This window comes from Neopsephotus bourkii, unplaced genomic scaffold, assembly GCF_033783945.1.
Source record: "Neopsephotus bourkii isolate Nb327-2 ecotype Australia unplaced genomic scaffold, CSIRO-AGI_Nbou_v1 NB_867, whole genome shotgun sequence".
In the NCBI taxonomy this organism is placed as follows: Eukaryota; Metazoa; Chordata; class Aves; order Psittaciformes; family Psittacidae; genus Neopsephotus; species Neopsephotus bourkii.
Genome location: NW_026901363.1, coordinates 1,970,851 through 1,994,078, shown reverse-complemented (window position 1 = coordinate 1,994,078; position 23,228 = coordinate 1,970,851). Strand labels below are relative to the sequence as shown.

Here is a 23,228-nt window from a genome sequence, read left to right as displayed (position 1 = left end):
ATTAAAAATGTAAGACTCCTTCTCTGTGCTAAAAAGCTGGAAAAAAAAAAATGCAGTAGCTTGTACAAAATCTTATTCTGCAAGTTTAAAATCATCTCTTTACTAAAGTATTTGATTTTGAAAGTTAAGGCTATGCTGCTTCCATGAGGCTTTCTGCAGCTCCCGCATGGAATATAATCTTGTTTCAGATTTAAAAAAAAATATAAATCCTTTGACAGTAATGCCTCCGGCTTTCAGTAGGACTCCTTCATGGTTATTGCAGGATGGCAAATTATGTGTCTCTGGCCCCTGCTGAGTGAAGACATTCAGAAGGTATTGGGGATATGGTGGGACTCAGCAGACTCAATAATATCATTCCAGTACCCAGACAGTGTTAGCACAGTGCAAGCAGGGCTTTTCTTCACTCTTACAGCTGATGATGGCTTGGATGTTTACATGATTTCCATTATTACTTTGAGACACAAGTGTAATCGCAATGGAAAAGTACCTTCTCTGAGCTGACAAATCCCACAGCGTGACACTGTTAACATTTCACAGGCTAAGTGGAGTGATATGGGAGAAGCTGAAGGCACAGTTCTGGAGATGGTTCTAGTGACAGAGAAGTGGCTTGCCTTCTTTTTTTTTCTCTGTGATAGAAAATGTCTTATCAAATTAATATAAAAAAGTCATTAATAGCTATGAGGCATATTAATGACGAGGTCATGTGTGTAATCTTAGAGCTGTGTTGATGAAGCTTTATAACCTGACCAAATGTGATCAGGAGATATTTTGTGGTTTCATGGGGTTCTTTTGCAAGAACACAGGTGTTTCTAATAAATGAATAGATATTAGCCTGGGAGTTAGATAATGAGAAATAAAAATTACCAAGTGCTTTCCTTTGGTGCATGGCCTGGATAAGTGTACAGAAAAACAAGCACGAGGGAGCTAAGGATCAGCATTGTACCATCCTTATTTGCTCTGAGTTCTGATCCTGGTAATAGGAGCTGTGAGGAGGCTCAGTGATTCATCCCGTAGGTGGCTGCCTGTCACGGGTGGGTGAAGCACTTCCTATATATAGCTTGTGCATGGGTTCACAGCACACTTGAGAACGGTCTGGAATGAAAGATGCTCCCCAGAAAGCCTTGTGTAAATCAGTATTTTATTATTACAGCAAGGTGCTAGCAGCTGACAATTTCAATAATTGGATAAACAATCATATTGCAAATGCCAGCAGGTCTGACTCAGCTGTTTATAGTTCTGTGGCAGCTAAAATTCTATGAAACTGCTTTTATCTCTGGTAAGATTTTTGGGAGGCAGGAGAAAGAAAGACCAGCTTGTCTTCTGCAGATGTTAAAGAGGTCCAAGTGCTGCTGGCCCAAATAACTTCTCTGTCGTGTTGTGAATTAGCCAGACAGGCAGTGGCAGTTTCAGTTCATGACTGTGGCATGGACAAGAAGTTCAGCACTGCAGTGTAATGACTCAGTACTTAGCATCCTTATCCAGGATGCTGAGAATCCCAATTCTGAAACCCTGTTCTCTTACAGGCACTGTGCAGCTCATCAGTACTGAATCCAAACAGAAGCATGGATGCTCTCACACCTGACTTAAGCTATCTGGATCTTGGAGTGGAATCTAATTCCCAAGGCTAGGTACGGCGAGTACCTGTACAATGAAGAAGTAGTCCCTTCAAAGCCATCTAAAAGCAGTAGTCTGGCTTCTGTAGATAGCAGTGAACTGTTGCTACCGTTCTCCAGTGTGAGAAGTTAACCAGAATCTCAGGAATTCATCACCTGCAGGGTCCCACAGCAAAAACATCCTCCTAGAAGGAGAGCCTTGTCTTCTAAAATGAAGCACAAACTTCATGGCAAGAGGACAATCCTTTTGTGTGGTAACCTTAAGCTTAGAGCACTTATCCAAAACCATGCAATGTAGATTCAGCTCCTTTCTCTGTTTGAACATACTTAACTTTCGGGTTTTTTTTTTTTGTTTTGTTTTTGTTGGTTTTTTTTTAATCTCTTGATATCAAAACAAATTGGATCAGTTAGGTCATTAACTTGTGTTAACCCTCATCTAACTAAAGACAAAAACTATGTACCGAAAAAAATAAAATTTTGCCTTTTCTCAGTGAATCATAGCTACATCCATGACCCTGGCATTCCAAGCAGTGTTTCCCAAGATGATCTGCAACTTTTATTTTGAAGAACTACTGAGAAGTAACACTATGAACTTCAAAAGTGTATGTATTGGGTCCAAAACCAGAAAACTTATTCTTGATGGTCTATTTACTTCATCATTGCCTCTCTCTTTTTTGCTGGCATGAGGAACGTATCAGTGGGTTTTATCATTAATTTGTTTGGGTTTTTTTTTGTTGGTGGTGGGTTTTTTCTTTTGTTCTCTTCACACCTAGAGAAAAATTAAGATGTTAATTTCTTACAGTGGCAGCTAAGAAAAGCACAATTAAGCAGTTTACTTTCTAGGGACTGCCTGATGAATTCTTCAAGAAGTTCCTATGCACCTGATGTAGTGGAGGGCCATGTTACTGATTCCTATCTGACAGCAAACAGATGGCCTGTCAGCAAAATTGTTCATACTTTTACTAGGGTACATCATTAATGAAACCAAATACAAGTTTGCATTTTCAGCTCCTTGCTATTAAAAAAGTGGTGCAGTGTACTGTGAAAGTGATTTATTAGATCCAGTGTGTCATTCAAAGAAACCAGCTATACTAAATCTGTGACATGGAAAAAAAATAGCAGTTTCCAGTTAATGGTGTCCTGCATTCTTTCTGACATATTTTATTTTTCCGCAAGTAAGTGCTAAAATACTGCTTTGCATCTCTAGCAGTGGTAGTGTAGCTCTGTGTTTCCTGACATATGCCAGTGCAAGATGTCAAGGGACTCAGAAAACCCTGGGACAGACAGAAATGCCAATCAGTAGGTTGTTTCAGCTTTGTATTACCTATTACATTTTTTTCTACATCCAGGAAAGTCTATTCATTGGGGGAGAATATAAAATTGTAGTGAGCTGGTAGAGTGCTGTGTGTAAAAATTCAGGTTCTAAAACACCTGTTTACAATTTCACATCCTTTAAATTCCAAATGAAACAATAATTAAAGGATTAAATCCCATTCACTTTACTCTCACAAACAGTCCCATTAAAACAAAGACAGCTGTGTAATATGTAGTCCCTTGCTTATTGTTTGTTTCCCAGGACTGAATTGCCCCAGGGCAGTGACCTGTGTGATCAAGTTCACCAATACAAAAATGTGATTTGCTCAATGTCATTTAATACTCCTGTACCTGGCAAACCCATGATAAGCTAGTCCAAAATCCTAAACTCAAAAAATAAGTTTAGAATAAAATATAAAAAAAAAAAGGTTAGTAACTGCTGTGATGTTTAAGAGGTATGTCTACCAAGATGCTGACAGCAGCATGGCCAATATTCTTAAATGCTGTGATACTGTTCACATAGTTTGTTGTTCTTCAGATATTTTTTCTATGTAATATATGTACATTTAAAAGAAATCTCTTCATATCCCTGTAGTCCTCTTTGTCACTTTTATAATTGCTTGATAGGTTTGTTCAGTGGAATGTTAGAAGGGTTGATTAATTAAGTTCTTTAGAGTGTGGCTGGTAATGTCTGAAAGCTAATATGGTTGCATTCAAAAGGCTTATCTGAGAAGTTGTATTTTTTAACAAATGACTGCCATTTAAGAGAATTTGAAGTGTATAGAAAAGTATTGTTACTTGGGTGTATTATTGTACTTTTTTTTTTTTTCCATGTTCACCATTTGTTATTCTTCTTTTCTTTCTGTCTCAATTACTATTGATGTTCAGGATGCCTGTCAGCTGATAGCTTTTTATAAGCTGTTCTGCAAGTTGAACACAAATAACATGACAGCTTGCAGGCTACTTGTTGTCATGGTGTTCTTACTTTGCTCTGGGCAATGCCATATAAAGAATATTACATCTCAACTCCTATTTGCATCAACCAAATATTTTAACATTAACACAATAATATCAGAATGGCAGGATGTTTATGACATTACCAGCACCAAGAAAGCAGAATAAAATTATGCTCTGTTTCCACCTACACATCTTCACCCACTCCCAGGATCTGTACTACTGTTGTTATAGAATTGTTGACTTCTGTGGAGGTAAGTTGATTTCAGGTTCTAAGCCCAATTAGAAAATTTAATTTAAAAGGTCTTTCTGACTGCATTTGCAGGCATGCATTAAATGAGATGTAACACAGGCAATGTCACCCTACATGCTACTGTTTGAACTGGCTTCCAGTACTTTACTCTGAGGATGTCTTTAGAAATCTTGTGGGATATCCACAGTTGAAAAAGTTCCAGGAAATGGCAGCACTGACCAAAAGCAGGTGAAAAACATTTTGTATAAGAACATTACCAAAATTATGGTTCACAGAGGTTTCCAGGAAATAAGTCTCTATGCAAATAGTTTTCCTGCAGTTTAGGATTGACTTTATTTCATCTTACTCACTTTTGAAATGGACTAGCCTAAAGAATAAAAGATTTGTGTAAGCAAAATGATGTATTTTAAAGTGAAACTCTTTGAAGAGATTGGACTGTAAACTTACATATAATAACTGTAGCCACAGCTCTCACCATATAGCCCTCATTTTGAATAAAACATATTTTAGTGTTCTGATTCGGGTAGTTGGATATATGCAGCAGCCTGTGTGGACATCTCTGCCGTGTAGTTTCTTCAACTTTGCAAACCAAGTCATGTTACTAATTACGAATTTGTGTCTGCAAAGCAGTGTCATTGCAGCTTTCCTCTCTTCAGCTGTAGTATGCATGTTTGGGAACATGAAGAACAGCAGGCAAAGCCTTGCTGGAAGAAGCCTTGAGGTTGCCAAGCAATACCTGCCTCAATACAGCAGGCTTCATCCCAGAAACTAGGACAATGCAGAGCAGGAAGAGCTGGGAGAAGGACCTTCAGAAATGGTCTGGACCCTTTGAGCAGCTGGTGTAGTGGTCCATTTCAAATCAGCAGTAAGAAGCTTGCTTTTTCTGTCTGAGATTTCTGATATAACAGCTACTGCCTCTTCTCCCCTTTCATCCCAGCATTAGCATTTGCTGCTGATTTCCTCACTCTCAAAGCAGCAGCTCAGCATCTTAATGGCTGTTCCAGTGCTTCTTTCTGGGCATGCATATCACAGAAGAAGCTTTTTGTATATTTTTCAAGGCAGACTTTATGATAGGCATCAAGGTCACTGTGGCTACAGGAGAGACTCTGATGCTAAGACAGAGTGGATAAACTTAACCAAATATGCTTACAATTGGCTTTATATAAAAACATAGTTATTATTTCTTCCTAGGTTTTCAAGGTGATATTTTGTCTTTCACTGCTGATTAAAGTCTTTTGCAGTCCTTGAAATATTCACAGAAAAATTATGCTTAAATAAGGCAGATAATTTTTCTTTTCCTGTGTTCTTCGTGTTTCTCCTTTGGTTTATGGCACAATAGGGCACAACGGGTTCATCTGAGTAATTACATTTTGCATTCTTTCTCACTTTTATTGGACAACCCCTGTACCTGTTTATTTCAGCAGTGTTCTTCAATCTGGGAGGAAAGAAACTAAAGATTTCAGGATACAATTTGTTTAAAGTAAGCTGCCCCACAGAAGTTCCATTTCCCAAAATACTGATTACTTACCACTTTGCTATGAATATGGAGAGCAAGTTTTCCTTCTAAAGATCCAGATTCCTAGAAACATAAAAGAAAGTGGAAATTAATAAATAATGTGTGCACAACTTGCTTAAGGCCAGCTAATGAACAGATCAATAGCTGGGCTTATTCCATAGTCTCATAGTATATTCAAAAATGAAAGGCCACCAGGCAATTTAGATCAAGTTTTATAATTCCCTTCGTTTGAATTCATATTGCATCTTGTTTTATTCCCACGTGTTTTGCCCTTGCCCCTCACCACTTCACAGCAAGATCAGTGTACATGACCCCATCCTGCTGGTTATGAAAAGAACCCAAAACCTCTTTAAATAAGACTTAGGTGAGGTATATTTGCATATTGTCCCTTGTATCACCCACCACTGTGAAAAAGAGATGCTTTTCTTCATTCCATTTTGCAAGAAAGCAGCAGCTGAAAGTAATTTTATCATCTCACAGACTGCTGTTGCATACTTGGCATGCAAGTACTTACAGTGAAGCTGAGCAGCATTTTTGTATCCATATTTTCAAGTGAAATTGTGTGCTCTTTGGACTTGACCTGCAGATAAGCCCTTGTATCTAAATCATGTCTTCAAAGAGAAGGTTTGTGAGTAAGAATTTTTGTACTAGGCTTATATCAAGATTTTTTTCTGAATGTGAGTCTGACACTTTGGTCAACTTCAAAATGAACAATAAATGAAAACTAAGTTCAACTTTCATGTTGAATATGATTTTTACAGTTCCTGGCAAGTGGGAACGATTCATCTCTTGAGCTCCCCAGAGAAGAATTTTGGTCCAGCAGGAAATTGAGTGTCATCCTAAAATACCCAGAAGACTAGAAATGCACCTTTAAAAACCTATATGCATGAGCCAGCTTTTTAATGAGTATTGGTTGGAAAGACAAGAGAATGAAATACTATTCAATTAAGCATGTTTCTTTTCCTTTTTTTTTAATGTGATATAATGTAAGGTTAAATGCTTATAGATTTTTTTTATTTTTTTTTTTTACACTGAATTATACAATCTACAGTGTTATAACTCTACAGAAAACAAAGATAAACGGTTTGATTACTGGCTGTCTTCATTCTCTTTAACAGAAGCAGATAAAGAAAATAACTTGTTCTAAAGTGCCCCTAAGGACACTTTATTGCCACCAACTAAGAGCCACAGAGCAACTCACTCATTCTCTCCCCACTGGGTTAGGGAAGCAAGTAAAAAAAAAAGATATTTTTTTCTAGAAAATGCTTTAAAGAAACTTACCTGAAAGCTAAACTTTTTTGGACTGGGAAGATTTATTTTTTTCCATTTGTGTTCAGAATTTCCAGGATCTGACAGCTCTGAGCGTCCAGTTCCAGATATTTTGAATAGTCAAGAGAAATGTCTGCAATTCAAGGTGTTTATTGCATCAGATTTATTGCACAAGCACAGATGATCTTTTGGCATACATGGTGTAAGTCCTACCTTTCTAAGACAGGAACTCCAAGAATAAACACGAGGACATCTTCATTTTTTTCTTGTTGTGTAAAGAAGCTTTGGATTCTCAGAGTAGTTTATTAATGGTAGCCTTCCTTTAGAATGGCAGGTAGAGTTGATGGAATCCAAGTATGTTACGGAGTCAGCTAATAATGCAAATGTAAATAATTCCAATAATTAATGGTATCCAGGTACCTGTGTTTTCTTTATTTGAATTTATTTCGATTTTGCTACCTTCAAGTCCTAGACATTAGATTACTCTGTTTTCATCAAATAGATTAAGCAATCATCTGTTTGTGAGAATATTAATCATTTAATAGTATGGATGCATTATATATTTACTAAAAAGCTGCCCATACCAAACCAACCCACATTTCACTTAGTTCTTTGAAGCATTTTGTCTCTTCTAAAGCTTCCCAATCGTACGGTTAAATAACTACTGATGATGACTAATCTTTTATACTTTACACAAAGCTCATTCTTGAGATTTCTCAATGAGTCCAAATGATCACCAGGCTACCCCACTCCACATCTTCAAATATTTTCTACTTGTCTCTTTCATTCCCTAAAGAACTAAACTTGCCTCGAAAGGACACTTTCTTAATATAATCTCAGAGTAGGTCCATCAATTTTGTGCTTACATAAGTCAATTCATTTCCCATTTCTCTGCACTTTTACAAAACAACTTTCAAAATGCATTACCCCATTCACCTAATTAAGTTTCCACAGTATTTGTTTCCTTTATTCCTTCCTGAAATAAAAATCCATCACATCTTTAACTTCTCCCATAACAACCTTACAAATTCATAATGCATCATACCAGTGATATGTACTTAAGCAAATATGATCACAGATGTTCTTTAATATGTTCATGTTATTGATTGGTTGCACTTCATTCAGGAATATTTAAACATGAGCCTGTAAATGCTGTCTGAAAGTATCCTTCCTTTTCCCTGTTACATTTTCTGATAAAGGACTTGCAGAGCATAGTACACAAAGGTGGGTTAGTACACTGAATTAAGCTGATAGTGATCAGCAAAAGTCCATCAACATGTTTATGTAGCAAACCATTAAGATTCTCTTTTGTTTATGATCCAGCTGTCAAGTGAATTCCGTCTGGATGTCTCTCTGAATGCTCAAGGCACATTTAATGTCAAAATCTGAGATGACTATGTGGAGAAAACATTTTCACAAGAATCCAAATATAAAAATATTCTGACATTTATTCTAGGTTTTGAAAGTTTATGACAAAAATCCTCAACCCAGAGATTAAGGATTAAATGGCTCATAGCTGCTATGAAATAAATAGTAGCATTTTGCACAGTACTGTCGTCAGCAAAGAGTGAGCACAGTTGCTGATGTCAAGAAACTAAAAAAGCTGACCCTTTGGCTCTCTTTCTGGTACCTACATAAGGTACAGGCTGTCTGGTTTATGGATGACTTGGTAACCTCCCATAATTAACAGAAATCCAGCGTCACATGCTGGTCATCTTTCAGTAGCTGCAAAAGCACAGGGTTATACTCCTAGCGTGCCACTGAGTTTCAGAAAGGTGCAGTGTAAATGTGGTCTCTTAAGCCATCTGTGTCGCTAATCTGTTTTCCCACCTGAAACCATCTATATTCTGATCTACAGCATCACAGTTGGGTTTTGTTTGCTCTTCAAATAGAATCAGTTACACGTTACTCAAGATTTAATTATATTGAGCTGCAAATGGTGTGAAAATAATTTATTTGGAATGATAAAGTAAATTTATCAAAATCATTTTAGCCACCTAAACAGGAATTTCCCTAAGCATATTTCTGAGGCTCATATTGGTTTTCTTTCATGTTTAAAGCTGTTTCACAACAAATTGCTTATGCACTGGCAGTAGCACTCAGTACTGAATATTTGCAAGGAGATGATGTCTCATCTACTTGTCCCCTGTTCCAGTAATATCTCACTTTTCACCTGCCACTGAAAATCTCTTAAATGAAAATCACTTCAATGTTCTTGTAGCCTATTTCACTCTAAGAAATTATCACAATCAATAATTCAGCATTACATGCAAAGTATTTGTGATAATTGGTAGCTACTATTTTATTTCAAATCAGGCTACCACCATCAACATATGACTAAGAGGAACTAGAAGTAGAAAAACTTTTCAGTTTGACCAAAACTTCATCTGAGCCATTACTGTTGCACAACTTTTCAGAAACATATATTCATTAATATTTTCAATGTTCTTCATTGGTATTAAGATGGTCTAGAATATTTAGAAGGATGTTAAAAAAAATCCAATATTTGTAGTCTTTTATTATTTTGGTACAAAGCCTAATAAAGAAGTAAAAAAAAAGCTCCCTGAATATTATCTTTCTGTAGAGCAAATAAAATCTGTTAAACTTTGTTGTTTTTAATTTTTGTTCTGCACTTACAGAAAATTTTACAGGAGGCAAACGTGAGAAATTTGAGTTGGCCAGAAAGCTTCAAATCTTCCAAAACATATTTTTGGCAAACTGAAAATTAAATTCCTTTAGGTCAAAGTTGTGGTCAACATGAGAAGAAATGTTTAATATTCCATGCACAACCATGAAAAAATCCTAAACCTTCATATTACTCAGCACAAAGTGCTATGAGCTGGTTTTAAACTGCATTTTAGTAAAATTATGTACATTATTTGTTAAATAAAAATCCTTTCAGTCATCCAAGAAATGCTGTAGGGTTACAGCTGTGCTTATGTTTACAATATCAGGATGTGAAAGAATTACAAGTACACTTAAAAGTATTGAGAATACATGTCTAAGTAACACATATAAGTAGGCAGGGGAACTATGGATTGGTTAAACCACAACAAAACTGGCTGACAAATGATTCACAAATAGTTTCTAATATTAACAGATCTGAGAAACGAAATCACACATATTCAATAGCACCTGTTTCTTCACTCAATATCGACCTTGCTAAACCTCAGAGGTCTGTTCCACATCCATTGTAAAATAATAGCAATCCACACAGTCTAGTCAGCTCAAAATGTTTCTTTTTTGTCTGCAAGTGTGACACAAGACTTCTAAGGATGTGCCAGTTCTCAGAACACTGAACATTGCTACTCCACAAACAAATAATAAAAAGTGGAACATGTGAATCATTTTAGAAGTAAACTGCATCCCATGAAGAACTTCTACAAGCTTGCCATTAACAGCTCTGCCATCTTAAATCCATCTAACTCTAGCCATTAGATTTATTATTGACAATTTAGATGCCAGAATAGAAAGCACATTTAATTTGAAGATGATAACAACCTGGGAGGGATGGCAAGCACTTTAAAGGACAGGAATGAAATGTAAAGTGATGTGATGAAATCATCAAAATAGTAAGCAATTCAGTGGCATTAGATACAAAGTGACACATAGCTACAAGACAGAGAAAGAATAATAGAAAGGGTTCTACAGAAGATGAGCTGAGGCTTAATGGACCAAAAATGGAGCACATGCCTATAGAACTACAATGTACCAGGAGGTACGTGTGGGCATGCTGTATGTAAGATACCTGAAGTCTCTGTGACTTGGTGTGGCTCAGCTGGAGTACTACATCAGATTTGGGCACAACATTATAACTGGATCAACTAGTCCAGAAAGGAGCAACAAACACTGAACAAAGATGGAAAGTACTAGCTTTATTTAGCTGAGACAAGACCAAGGGGAGAAATGAGTACCGACATGACAGCTGATGCCATCAAAAAGGCTGGCAACGAGAGCAAAGCACTAATGTATTCTCCAGGACAGTAAGTAATGGATTTAAGTTGCCACAAGGGAGATTTAACCTACACATTAAGAACATGCTGAATGGCAAGAGAGTTAAGTGCTAAAACACAACTGTCGAGAGAAGCTGGGAATTCTGCATCACTGGGCGATTTTAGAAACAGGTTAGACAAATGGCTGTCAAACATTATTTGGATAAAGCAGAATCTGTCTGGGATTAGTAAAGGAAATCAGTGACCTCCTGGGGTCACATCTTTCCTAATCTTATGGTTCTGTGTTCTTTGGATTTTTATCTTTTTTTTTTTTTTTTTTAACAACTCTATACCAATACGTTGCATGTATTGAGCTGAACTCTGAGCCAAATTACACTGATTTTAACACAGCCTGGTGGAAAATTGTCATCAACCACCACTGAGTCAGCAAGACAGATAAATCCTTAAATATAATGTCTGGATTTTAATTTTGGTGAAGCAAAAATTACCCTTATTTTTGCTTAAGAAATACACAAGGTTAATGGCAATTGTTTAAACTTAGTTCAATAGCTTTAAATATAACAGATTTGTGGTCTTTTGCCTTTCACTGCATTTAAGAGACAGTAAAAGACTGCTAAAAATAATGAGTTTGCCTCATAAAAGTTAGCATTAAAAAAAAAAAAAGCTAGAGGCCATAAAAACAAATGTCCCTTGGAGATTCTGTCCATCTGGACAAGATAGAATATATAGCTACTGCAGTTATTTTGCAAACAATGTTAACAACATTATTCTGAAGTTTTCACATTGAATCTTAAAACCCACAACACATCTCTTCTGTTCCAAAGATTCCCAGACTTCAGATTTACCATCTAAACCTCACAGATGGCATTACACTGTAATGGAAGAAACCAAATAACTGACTCAGGGAAATATTTAAGCAACAGTTAAACCCATCTTCATTCAGAAGAACATTAATATGTGCTTAACTTTAATAGTATTCACATTTAAAACAAAATCTTTTTTTGATCCTATGGCATTTCACATATGCTCAATAACTCATTTGTTTAAATTCTTACCATAAATATGAAAGAGGCCCCTAAAAGAGGCCAACCTGTACATGCCCTCCAATGAAGGATTACTTGGGAGCTGGAATTAAAAGCTAGATGTAAGCATCAAGGTCAGGTTCTGATATTAAACACTGCTACCATCACAGCACATTTTTTGCAACAGTTGCAAAGTTCTGGCTTTTACCCTCAAACACAGCCGTTATGTCCAGACGAAATTTGAATGGAAGTATATGGCTTTTCAAGGAAAGAAAGCCTGGCTAATTCTATTATTATGAAAACAGCAATTTTAAATTATCGTATCTTTTTTTTTCAGTTTCTCAGCACAAAATATTCACAGTTTACTTTGAAATTACTCTGTCCTACTTTAATGTGGTCGATCTAATTCTTAAAACCTTAGCCCAAAGTCATAGACAGCCATCATATAACATTTAGAGGAGAAAACTGAAAATCTATGCAATGTCTGTGAGTGGTGTAGCTTGCTTAATGAATCAGGAATGTTTGAAATGACCTGTTATTTTGGATAGAGAGCAAATAAGTTAATTCTGAAGAAACAGCTATTACTTCATGACTACCTACTTAAACAACTGTACTCCACAGCAGCCAGCAGAGATCTGAAATGACAAGTACTTTCCCAGAGCAAGGAAAGCTGGGAGCATTATATGCAGTACTTCAAGGGTAGCTAGAAAATATGTGAAATACCTCTAGAGCTGCTGGGAGGAATGTCACTGACTCCACCTCCATGCCCACCAATATGTATGCGGGAAGTCGGGTTAAGTCTCAGAGCTGCAACAGGAACAACATTTGTTGCAAATGATGAGTGATATTAAATTCAAATCCTAGCAATATTTTTTTTTTTTTTTTTTTTGTGCTAGGCAAGGGATGCATGCTTTTTTTCTCTTTCCTTTTTTTTTTTTTTTTTTTTTCCGATTCCATTATGAAGAGGCAATGATTCTGCTTGGGGAGTTGTTAAAAAAAAAAAGAAAAAAAAAAGAAAAGAAAAAGAAAAGAAAAAAAGAAAGAAAGGCATTATTTTGATCAGAAATAAGTATGTGCTTGAATGCCCTACTGAAAAAACAGTGTCAAGGAGCATAAATGGAAACACAAAGGTTCAAGTAATTTCTGGCTTGTAGACTAGAGACTCATGCATTTGCTAAACTTGGGTAACCATTTGGAAAATTCCTTAATGGCAGCATACAACATATCAACCCTTGAAAGCCACGGGTAAAGATTTAATAGAGTCTTGGCACCATATGTGGGCAGAAAGCAGCCTGATCATTAATCACCTTATCTTGATCCTTTTTCATTAAATATCCCATTACCAAATATTTTGGTTTGCTGTTACTTCCAGGCACACCTACTGATTTGTCCATATTCCTAACCTCACCTCCATACGTTCTTCTAGATAGCCCTTACCATGCACAAAATAAGCCTTCCCTACTTACTTGCAAGATCTGCTTATGCTCTTCTTAAAGACACACCTGTGCTGTTTACAGGTGCTCACACTGACTTACACAGAAAGAGTTTCTAGCTCCCACTGTTTACCTATGTTTATCATAGCAGAACATTCATTTAATTCATAAAGAAGTGCTGAGGAAGAGAGATGTCCAAAGCAACAATTAGTCCAATACAACTCTTTGTTTTGTCTGCAAGATCTTTGGTCTTAATCTTCTGGGCTAAATTTCTCAAAAGTACTATAGAGATGAAAAATTATAGATTAAAAAAATATGTATATATATAAATTTTACTCAAGAGAAAGATACAATGGAAATACAGTGGTGCCACATAAAGTATCATGTGAATTAATCCTGTAATATTAAATTGGTCTACAGTATATAGTTCTGAATTAGATAGCAAAGAGTAGAACTATGCAGTAATATTCTGATTTCAGAAGGTTCTCAAGACTTACCATTCACTTCATGTAGTAAATCAATCATCCAACTATGCTTTGGGCACTTGAAACCATCTCAACTGGAATATGTTTTATCCCTGTTCAGCTATTGCTTAGTGCAGTAAATCTCTTGGTACCTGCGGTTCACTTTGTAAAACCCCATAGGGTCTACATTTCAGTGTTTGAGAAAGCCTGGAATTTCTTAAACCATAATGACACTGAAAATCTCTCATTCTACCTTACTTGTGTGCACCAATGGGAGTTGCAAAAAATCTGCTTCCTCCTCCAGTGTTCTCTGCAGCGCCTGAGCCTCTGGACATGTTATATACCTCTTAACTACAGATACAAGCAAGAAAGAGACACGTGTTTTCCCTGTAAGGAATTGGTCCAGTAATTTGAGTACCTCTGTGCCTGGCTTGGGTGAGGGTAATGCTTTATCTTTATCATTCCTTTAAGCTATCGAGCTAATACCCTAAATTTTTAGCCACTAAATTTCCTGGAATGTATATTTTTTGATAAATCTCCTGTTGAAGTTAGTTTTCAGTGTAAAAATAATTGTTTTTTTGCATTAGGAATTATAATTTTAACCTACCAAACCACCAGGCCAAAGAATTATTCTTACTTGTTCTTATACAATAAATACTTATGCATTGCATTCAAAGCAGAACAGCAGCTTTTATAGCAAAGGCTGAGGTAGCTCCATTCCTTAAAGTCACAACAAAGAATTGTTCAGTCTCCTTAAATCAGGGAACCCTGGACTTAAAATCTTACTCTTTGTCAGATAGACAATATTCATCTAATCAACATCTTCCACATCTCAGGTGAGTTAGTTCATCACTTAAATTCTTGGACATAAATGAAGAAAATCAACTCTGAATAGATTTTAGTTTTCTTCTAAACATGACTAGAGAATTAATAGAAACATACCAAGTTGTTCCACTCATTACTGATGCAGCATTTCCAGAGGGTGCACAGCCTAGAAAGCTCCTCTATGAAGACAGCTGTGTTGTGGGCCTTCCCTAAATGAGTAGAGGATCACATCTTCCAGCCTTCTCACTGTGCTTTAAGTTGCCCATGAAATTTACTTTAAAATGAAAGACAGGATAAATATCTCCTAGTACATATACCAAAGGCAACTAGTGATGTCAACCTAATGTCATGTCCCTCTGCTTCAGTGATCACTGATGAAAAAATATAAGAGGAAGAAATTTTTAACATACTTCAATGCATGAAGGAGCATGTGGTAGTGTTTGTATTTCTCTCTGAGAAAGCTAAAACCTGTACGTGTTTTTTTAGTGTTCGTCTATATAAAGTTTAAAGGTAATGGTCAGTCTTTTAATCTGTCATTGAAGGAGGTCGAAATAGGCTGTAAGCAAATGTCAATTGACAATGAACCATAATCCTATCTTTATTTAGTCAGCGAAGTTATAACTGAATTTAAATTCGATTGCATTTTCATACTGCTTTTATTCTTCTGGATCTGATCAGGATCAGAAATGACAAAGTATCTGAGTAAAACATAACAGGATATTTCTAAAGCCAAAGGAAAGAGAAGAAATTCCCATTCCTTAGCATCCTGCCTCACTGTGCAGAAAATAAATCTACAATTAGGTCACAGTATCACACAGTATCACAGTATGTTAGAGATTGGAAGGGACCTCAAAGTAATTCAGGTAAATATGATTGTCTGAATGTAGTCATTACTAATTTAAACCATAGAGCCTCAGTCAAGTGATTAATCTGAGAATATTACACATTGTATTTTCAAGGTATTTCAAATTATTTGCTGATTCTACTTGCTGCAAAATCTATTCTCATTCTGCTTATGCATCATTCGTAAGCTATTCCTAAATTCTACAAATGTATTTGATATCAGTAAGTGCTTGTCTAAGTATATAACTTTTCTTCTACTCTTTCCTTTTTTCACCATTTACTGTAGGACTAGCAATTTTTCATGATTTCTGACAGATTTGGTGAGCTAAATCACACAGACTTATTCCTTCTCCTTGACAGTATGACTGAGGCCTGGGGGAAAAAAAAAAAAAAAAAAAGGAGAGAATTACAAATGAGAAAAAGCCTGTAGGATCATAGAATCTGCCAACCTGGAATAAACTATCTTGAATATAACCCAATACTTTGCTTCTGACAGTTGTCAGTACTGGATCCTTCAAAACAAGGCAGAAGAACTCTCTAACAGCAGAGGGAAAATAATCGTACAACTCACAGTTCTTTGCCTAAACTCTGCCAGTTAGAGATTGGTTAACATCTCCAAGTAGAAGTTGAAATGCTTTCTAACGCTATCATCATTATTAATTCTGTCTGTAAATATTCCTGATACTTTTATGTCTTTATAATTTTTACTTTTACATGTCAATTTGTTTTTAATTTAAATACTTTTCTTTCAAAATAGGAAAAGACAATTACAGATTTTGTGGCACAAATGCTTAGTCAAACAGCCATTTACAAACCCTTCAATATCAATACATTCAGCAACATAGAAAACCTGTCAAAATGACAACAAATGTGTCTAAAAGTACTAGGAAAACAGACTTAGTATTCCTAGTTATGAAAAAGATCTTTTGGACTCCTAGCTAGCAGCAATAGCATTGATAAAAAAGCCTCAGGTGTAACAGAAGGATCCCTCAGAAGCTGAGGAGGTATTTTTTTGTTTTGTTTTTCTTTTTTAAGGAGACACAAAATGGGTTTACATATTTTACATTTCTTGTGAGCAGGTTTGAGTGGATAGAGAATTTTTTTTTCTGGAAGAAGAATTAACAAACAGACAAGGTTTGATTATGTGTTGCTTAGCCTTTAGTGTGAGTAAAAGTATGTCCATAAGACGTACTGCCATTCTTATTCACTTCTAATTTTAGCGATTAAAAAAAAAAAAGTAAAAATCAAGCATTTAGTCAAAACAGTTATTTAGGCTACAGTTCAGACAATACAGAGAGATGGGCTGATTTTAGAGTCCACCTGGAAAAAACTGTTTAAGACTGGGAACAAACACTCCTGTCTTAGACACCCACCTTAGATATCTATGTCAGACACCTATTACACGATAGACATCTATGTTAGACACCACAGACAATCTACTTGCAACTTTTTCTGTGCTTATGAGCCAAATTCTGTGAACTGCTAAGTACCCTAAGCTTCCCATACAGACAGTAGAAGTTAACAGCATAGAACTCTACCTGGAAACAGCTCAGTCCCTCTCAGACTAAAGCTTTAAGGAACAAAATTCACTTTTAATGATAATCTGGCAACAACTTATTGAAAAATGGAAACATCGGGAGATAGGCGTTTCTATATTTCCATTAATACCACTGATCAAAGATTTATAAAAGTCAGTATCAAAGTTCTTTTGAAATCTCATTCCCAGGAAGCACAGTTCAGAACAATGACACTCCAGCTTATCAGTAGGTATTACAATAAGACCCTTATTAGATTGCAATTGATTCACAGCAATCTATTCATTTTTAGTCAAATTAAAGCAACCTTTATTGTCATGCCACAGTTCATGCTGATACAATTAATGTGGTGTGTGAGCATTTCTGTTATGAAAATCCTTTCTTCCCTGCCTTGGTTTATAATATAAAGAACTTGCATGGCACTGAAACTTGTCATTTTATATGCCTTAGCCCAGGCAAGAATGTTATTCTTTGAAATAATAGTAGAAAAAGAATTTTACTGGTTTCCCTATGCAGGAATATAATGAGGTGAGAACCTGAAAACAGAACATTAGAACTGACCACTTCCCCCATCAGATTACCATTCTTTAACTGTAGATGACTAAGTATTAAATGTGAAGACCAGGAAACTAGGCAGTCGGATTTGTCTTCATTGTCTTCACTTTACCTGATACAAGGCTATGAACTGAAGACATGACCTCTTGTAGTTCCCATTCCTTTAATGTACCCTTAATTTCAAGAAGTGAACACAAAAAATAGTCACAGGGAAATGCAGGAACTGCAGCCATATCCTGATGTTGCACAGACTGTCTGCTCTCACAACACAGACAGGAACAACCTGCCCCAGAGGGAGAATCAATGGATAAGCAAGAAAAGAAACTGAGTGTGATATAAAGTCAGGTTAACAAAAATAAGCTGGGAAACAGCCATGAAATTCCAGTTGTCCAGATAAAGGATAGACTAAACCATATATTTTATTCTCTGCATCTGGTATCTATCCTAGATTCATGCTTTGGGCTATATTTTTAACTCAATGGAAATTGTACAAAGCTCAGTGCTTTGCAGACAGAATGCACTCCTACATCTTCTTTGTGGGTTTAACAATGCATGCACTATGTAGTATTGATTTACAAATGCAAGAGATACAGTGAGAACAACATCAGGGTTAAGGTAGCCATTTCTTCATTTGCCCCTAGTTTTAAAGCAAGCTGCCAGTCTTTCCTTGAGAATTACACTCATGATTCCTTGAGTGCTAAAAGCTGTTGTAAGCAGCCAATGTTGGTGCTGAAAGCCCTCCGTATACCAGCAAAACCATCATTTCACTTAGGCCAGAAGAAGTGTTCATGTGGCTGGTCAGACAACTGATCCCAAATACGACACACTGGTCAAAACAAACATCTGTTCCCATACTTGGGGTTTTTTTTGCATTATTACATGGGTGGCACTTATAAACAAAAGGTAGAGGCTGGAAAGAACAGGTGAGGGTAAGAATTCCTCTTCTGGTAGCACTGAAAGACTTGTCTAACTTTAAATGCTCCCCTGTGTTAGTCTGCTTCCTCCTGTGCAGCTTCAACTTACCATTTGCTAACAGAGCACAGCAAAATCAGACAAAGGCACTCTGGACTCTAATCCAGAAATAATTAATGATGATGGAAACCTAGCTCTGCATTCTAACAGGAGCTGGACTTTTATGGTTAGATCTTGCCACAGCTGTGGCAGTTGTTGTAACAGGTCTGTTGACATATTCAAACCTATACCCCGATTATAAAAAATAATTGTAATCAAGTAGAGATTACAGCTCTTTTCAAATTTTGGATCAGTTCCACATCCTCGCAATTTAATACCTAGCATGCAGAATACCCAAGACAATCTCCACTGAGATGCAGTGAATTAAATTATAGCAAATCTTTACACAACATCTACAAACACATAATTTTATAGAAATATATATACTGTGCATGCTGTTGAGTCTTAAAAAGAAAAAAAAACAAACCAATGTGAAAAGCCTTTAGTGCTGTTGTGTAACTTGGAAATAATTTGAATTTAGGACTGTCTGTCTAATAGCCAAACTATTTGAAGCTGATTTTATGGTTTGTTTGTTTTTTTTCATCTTCTCTCTCACAAATGTGGAACAATTATCAGTAAAGTGAATCCTTTTATCAGCTTCTGTACAGATTTATATAGTTAGCAAAGAAAGAACACTATTCTATTTCCATTATTGAAGGAAAATCTAGTGGGTTTTTTTTTTCCCAATACATGGGTTAATCAACTGAGACAACTTCTAATCAATGTTTTAGGGACATAATCCTGATTACTACCAGTAACTTCAATATCCCCCTTCTGTTTGCACAACCTGTAGAACGTGTCCATAGGAACTGACAGTTAGAAAGGCTAGAAGTTTTCCAATTACTTGTAGCAATTAGTGCAAGTATGCAATGTGGACTTTTAGGCAGATCTCATTTCAAGTGATCTTTGCTTAACCTTGTATGTGATAATTCTAGAGAAATCTATATCCTAAGGGCAGGCTTTCACTCATCATTCTCTCACCCTCATTAGGATTCAGATGTATGCACATATTAGCAGATAAATGACTGATGAGAACACATGTTGCCATATGCTATACGAGAAGAGAGTTGTCCCTAATTCCAGCACCAGTGTTACACTGTGACACCAACATTGCCATTCTGCCACATGGCAGCAGATGTTCAGAGCCTTAGAGGTCGGCTTCCCAGTGAGGGAGAAAGCAATGACATAGAAGCTGACTAAACTCTTAACTTTTACTTACTAAATTCACACAATATACAGAGATTCCAAACATAGTCATAGAACACACAGGGCAAACACAGCTCCAAAAAAGACTGAAAATGCATCTTGACACCTGTACTAGTAGTATTTTATTGTTGGTTTTGCAGACAGAAAATAAGCTCCTGATTCTAATTCAGAAAAGCTGACAAACATTAAAACACCTGACTCAAACTATCAATAAACTTTGAGGTTTTTCTACAGAAGAAAGGAGGTATTTTGTAAACACACCTCCCTATCAATTCTCATAGGGAGTTTTTTGAGTTCTTTGGAATAAAATCATCATGAAAGAAATGGTGCAGCTGGAGACAACTCAGTGAAAAATTAAACAAACAAAAAAACCCCACAACCCTGGTGAAAATTTTCCTTTCTCTATGAAAGGCAGATGTATAATCATAGTTTACCTTATTCTGGACTTTCTTTCATCATCTTGCTGTCTTCACACATAATAGCTAAACCCACTGGTTTATGTTTATGTTGCTTAAGACAAGTTAGTTAAGAATAAGCGAAACTTACACAAAGACCACATCTAGGCAAGAATATCTTGGGATATGAATAAATGTATTAAGGAGTCAATATTAAGTATATATATGGACAGATAAAATTTAAAGTATGGGCTTTAATAGTTTCCAGGTCTGAGCATATAATCTGATGTCCAGAAGAAGAATGTGGATCTTTGCCTCTGCTCCAGAAGAGCAACAGCTCTTAACATTTGAAAATCAATCACAGAATCATAGAATAGTTCTAACTATTCTATGATCATCTAGTTCTAACCCCCCTGCCATGGGCAGGGACACCTCACACTAAATTATGAAAAACTGTAGATGAATGACTCCTAGTCTGACAGACAAGTACACAAATATTGGCATTTGTGCTTTAGCTTCTCTCTGTTGTAAGTATTCTTTATTATTTTATTTTTCATAAGAGCTTATATTATGCAAACAAATTAAATATGCCTATAGCGGTGTACCTTGGGTCTACTAAGCTGTGTGTTCTCATTTCTTGTATTAAAAAGAAAACCTGTTCACAAGGATCTTTTAGGACTAATTACTGGTTGCTTGTGGCATAGTCTCTCTGGATGCTGTACTGAAGTCAACAGTTCATTTTTCAGGTAGCCACTGGTCCTTTTGTTCAAATTTAGAATGTAATGAAGACCTTGTATGATGTACTACTTTATTGCAATCTCATCATGTACACTTACAAGCTTTTCTTCTTGTGCCTTCCCCATTTAGGTTGGTCATTTATATTTTACTGTAAATAACAACGTATGAACCATTTTTATTGTCCATATGTCACAGAATAATCATCAGTCATTTCACAACCATGGTCTTACAAGGCCAAAGTTCATTTGAAATAACAGAATGGCTGTTGAATTTCAATGTTCAGTTTGCTGCTTAGAACATAATAAGCAAATGACAGCATGCATTTTTCAGCAGTTTATTGCAATAAGGTTTTCTGCAATAAGATTGCAGTCAAAGATGGATTGTGAGCATAATGCTTTAGGTAGGTGTTTTGCTCTTGGTCAGGATCTAAATTAATTGGGAAAACCTGGGACCCAATTTCTAGGACTACAAACAGAAAACAAAAGAATCCAAATCCATGAAAAGCAGAGATGGTGGGGAAGCTTGTATTTAGAGACTGGAAAGTTTTGCACTATTTCAAGTCATTAAGTGATTTTTTTATACAAACTACATGAAGAATCCACGACAACTACAGTAAGTTATTTCATATATTAAGCCTCAGATTTCTTGCAGAAGAGCACAAAATCCCCAGATGTTCATAATTTCTGTTTTATTTAAAGAATAGCAGTGAAATATAAAGTTGATCTGGAAGGTAATGATAAAAAGAATCTTTGAATGACACCCACTCCAGTTAATTCAGTTAATCTCATGTGTAATTTTAAAATATTTTGTATAAAAAGAGTACGCTGATATTCCATGTAAGTTGTTACCAAATATTCATATAAATGTTCCTTACTGAGGGAGGCTGGGGGGAGGAAAGAAGGTATACAGGCTTTGCTCTGAAAAGCATAACAATATTTTCATTATCAATTTACCGAACGACAAAACTAACATCAAAATTTTGAAATTCCCCTTAGGACAGAAGTTTCCCTTTCTCAGCAGTTCTAGATCCATACGCTTCCAATTTGTATAAATAAAGCATAAAGAATATTTTAAATTTCTTGTCTTTTTTCCTCTGCAGCCTTATTTATTTATTTATTTATTTATTTATTTTCTGGTAAAAATAAAAAAACGGTTTTAAAAAACTTCCCAAGTATAACACCAAAAGCATGAAAGCAAAATTAAGCTCAAAAAATTCTGAAAACTAGCATTTAACAAATACAGAAAACTCAGTCTCCTGAGCTGAAGATATGAGGCAAGTAGGACCTGAATGGAGGAAGTGTGCACCAGCTGTTTGTGCATTTTAATTTACTTTGAAGGATAAAAGAAATGACAGAAGAATTCACCTCTTTTGTGGAGTCTGCGTGCTCAGTATTTCACCCTTTCTTCACAGAAATTAAATGCCAGTCCCAGTAAGTGAAGCATTATTCACTGGCATAGTAATGCAACACTAGGCTGTACATGACAATGGGAAGGAATTCATACCATGGTTTATTGGGAGTCCTCTAAGACATCCCTTGAAAACTATACCTGGTAAGAAGGGAGAGACAAGGACAATCAACCACACTTAATTACTTTGCTAACATTTCTAAAAGTAATGTAAAAGCCTCTGCCAGGCTGTGCACCACCTCAAAGGCAGCATGGGGAAAGACCTTCTGCCAGACACTGACCAACATAGAGACCACCCGGCTGTTCAGCTGCAAAGGGCTTCAGCAGCCTTCATTTCTTATACTAAGAACTCGATTGTGGAGATTATATACGACTTGTATATCAATCCTCTGCTGTTAGACATCAGTGACATTCTTCTGCTTCACACTAGTCTGGGTGTTGCCATAGTGGTTAAATAACGGCTTTCATAGAAACAGTAAAGGACATACCTAAGCTCATGTTCCTTTATTCACAACAGGAATTTTACCATAGGAGCTCAGGCTATTTTGGGAATCCCAGAGCAAGCAAGGTCTGTATTATCCTCTTCTAAGATGACAATCTGTGTGGTACAAAGAATGAAATCTGCTCTATTAATTACACTCTTCTGCAACTCTGCATCTTGTAGGCTTGTCCTCAAAGGTATTTCATTATCTTGGCAGCCAAGAAGGGTTCACTATCTAGCACCCAGCTTCTGACTGACAAAAGATCTTCCAGTTGTTGAAAAGAAGCTTTCTGTAAGTAAACGTTACTGCAAACTAGAGTTGACGCTATTGACTGTGACAGGGACTCTTCAGTTCAGTGATGGTCCTCTTACCACCCCACACACTTTCATAATGTACTCATATGATGCTCTGCAAAATTACAGCTAGTGATAGTTACACAT

At 36.2% G+C, this 23,228-nt stretch overlaps 1 long non-coding RNA gene across 2 annotated transcripts; it reads left to right on the top strand.

Moving 5' to 3' along the window:
- The first annotated feature begins 1,521 nt into the window (after positions 1-1,521).
- On the top strand, positions 1,522-3,325 carry LOC133214102 (uncharacterized). Of its 2 annotated transcripts, none has more exons than XR_009725985.1 (3): positions 1,522-1,628; positions 2,105-2,213; positions 3,190-3,325. It is a non-coding gene; the product is annotated as an uncharacterized LOC133214102 (long non-coding RNA). The 2 variants fall into 2 exon arrangements; XR_009725984.1 differs by lacking the exon at positions 1,522-1,628 and adding an exon at positions 1,691-1,862.
- Positions 3,326-23,228: the final 19,903 nt, after the last annotated feature.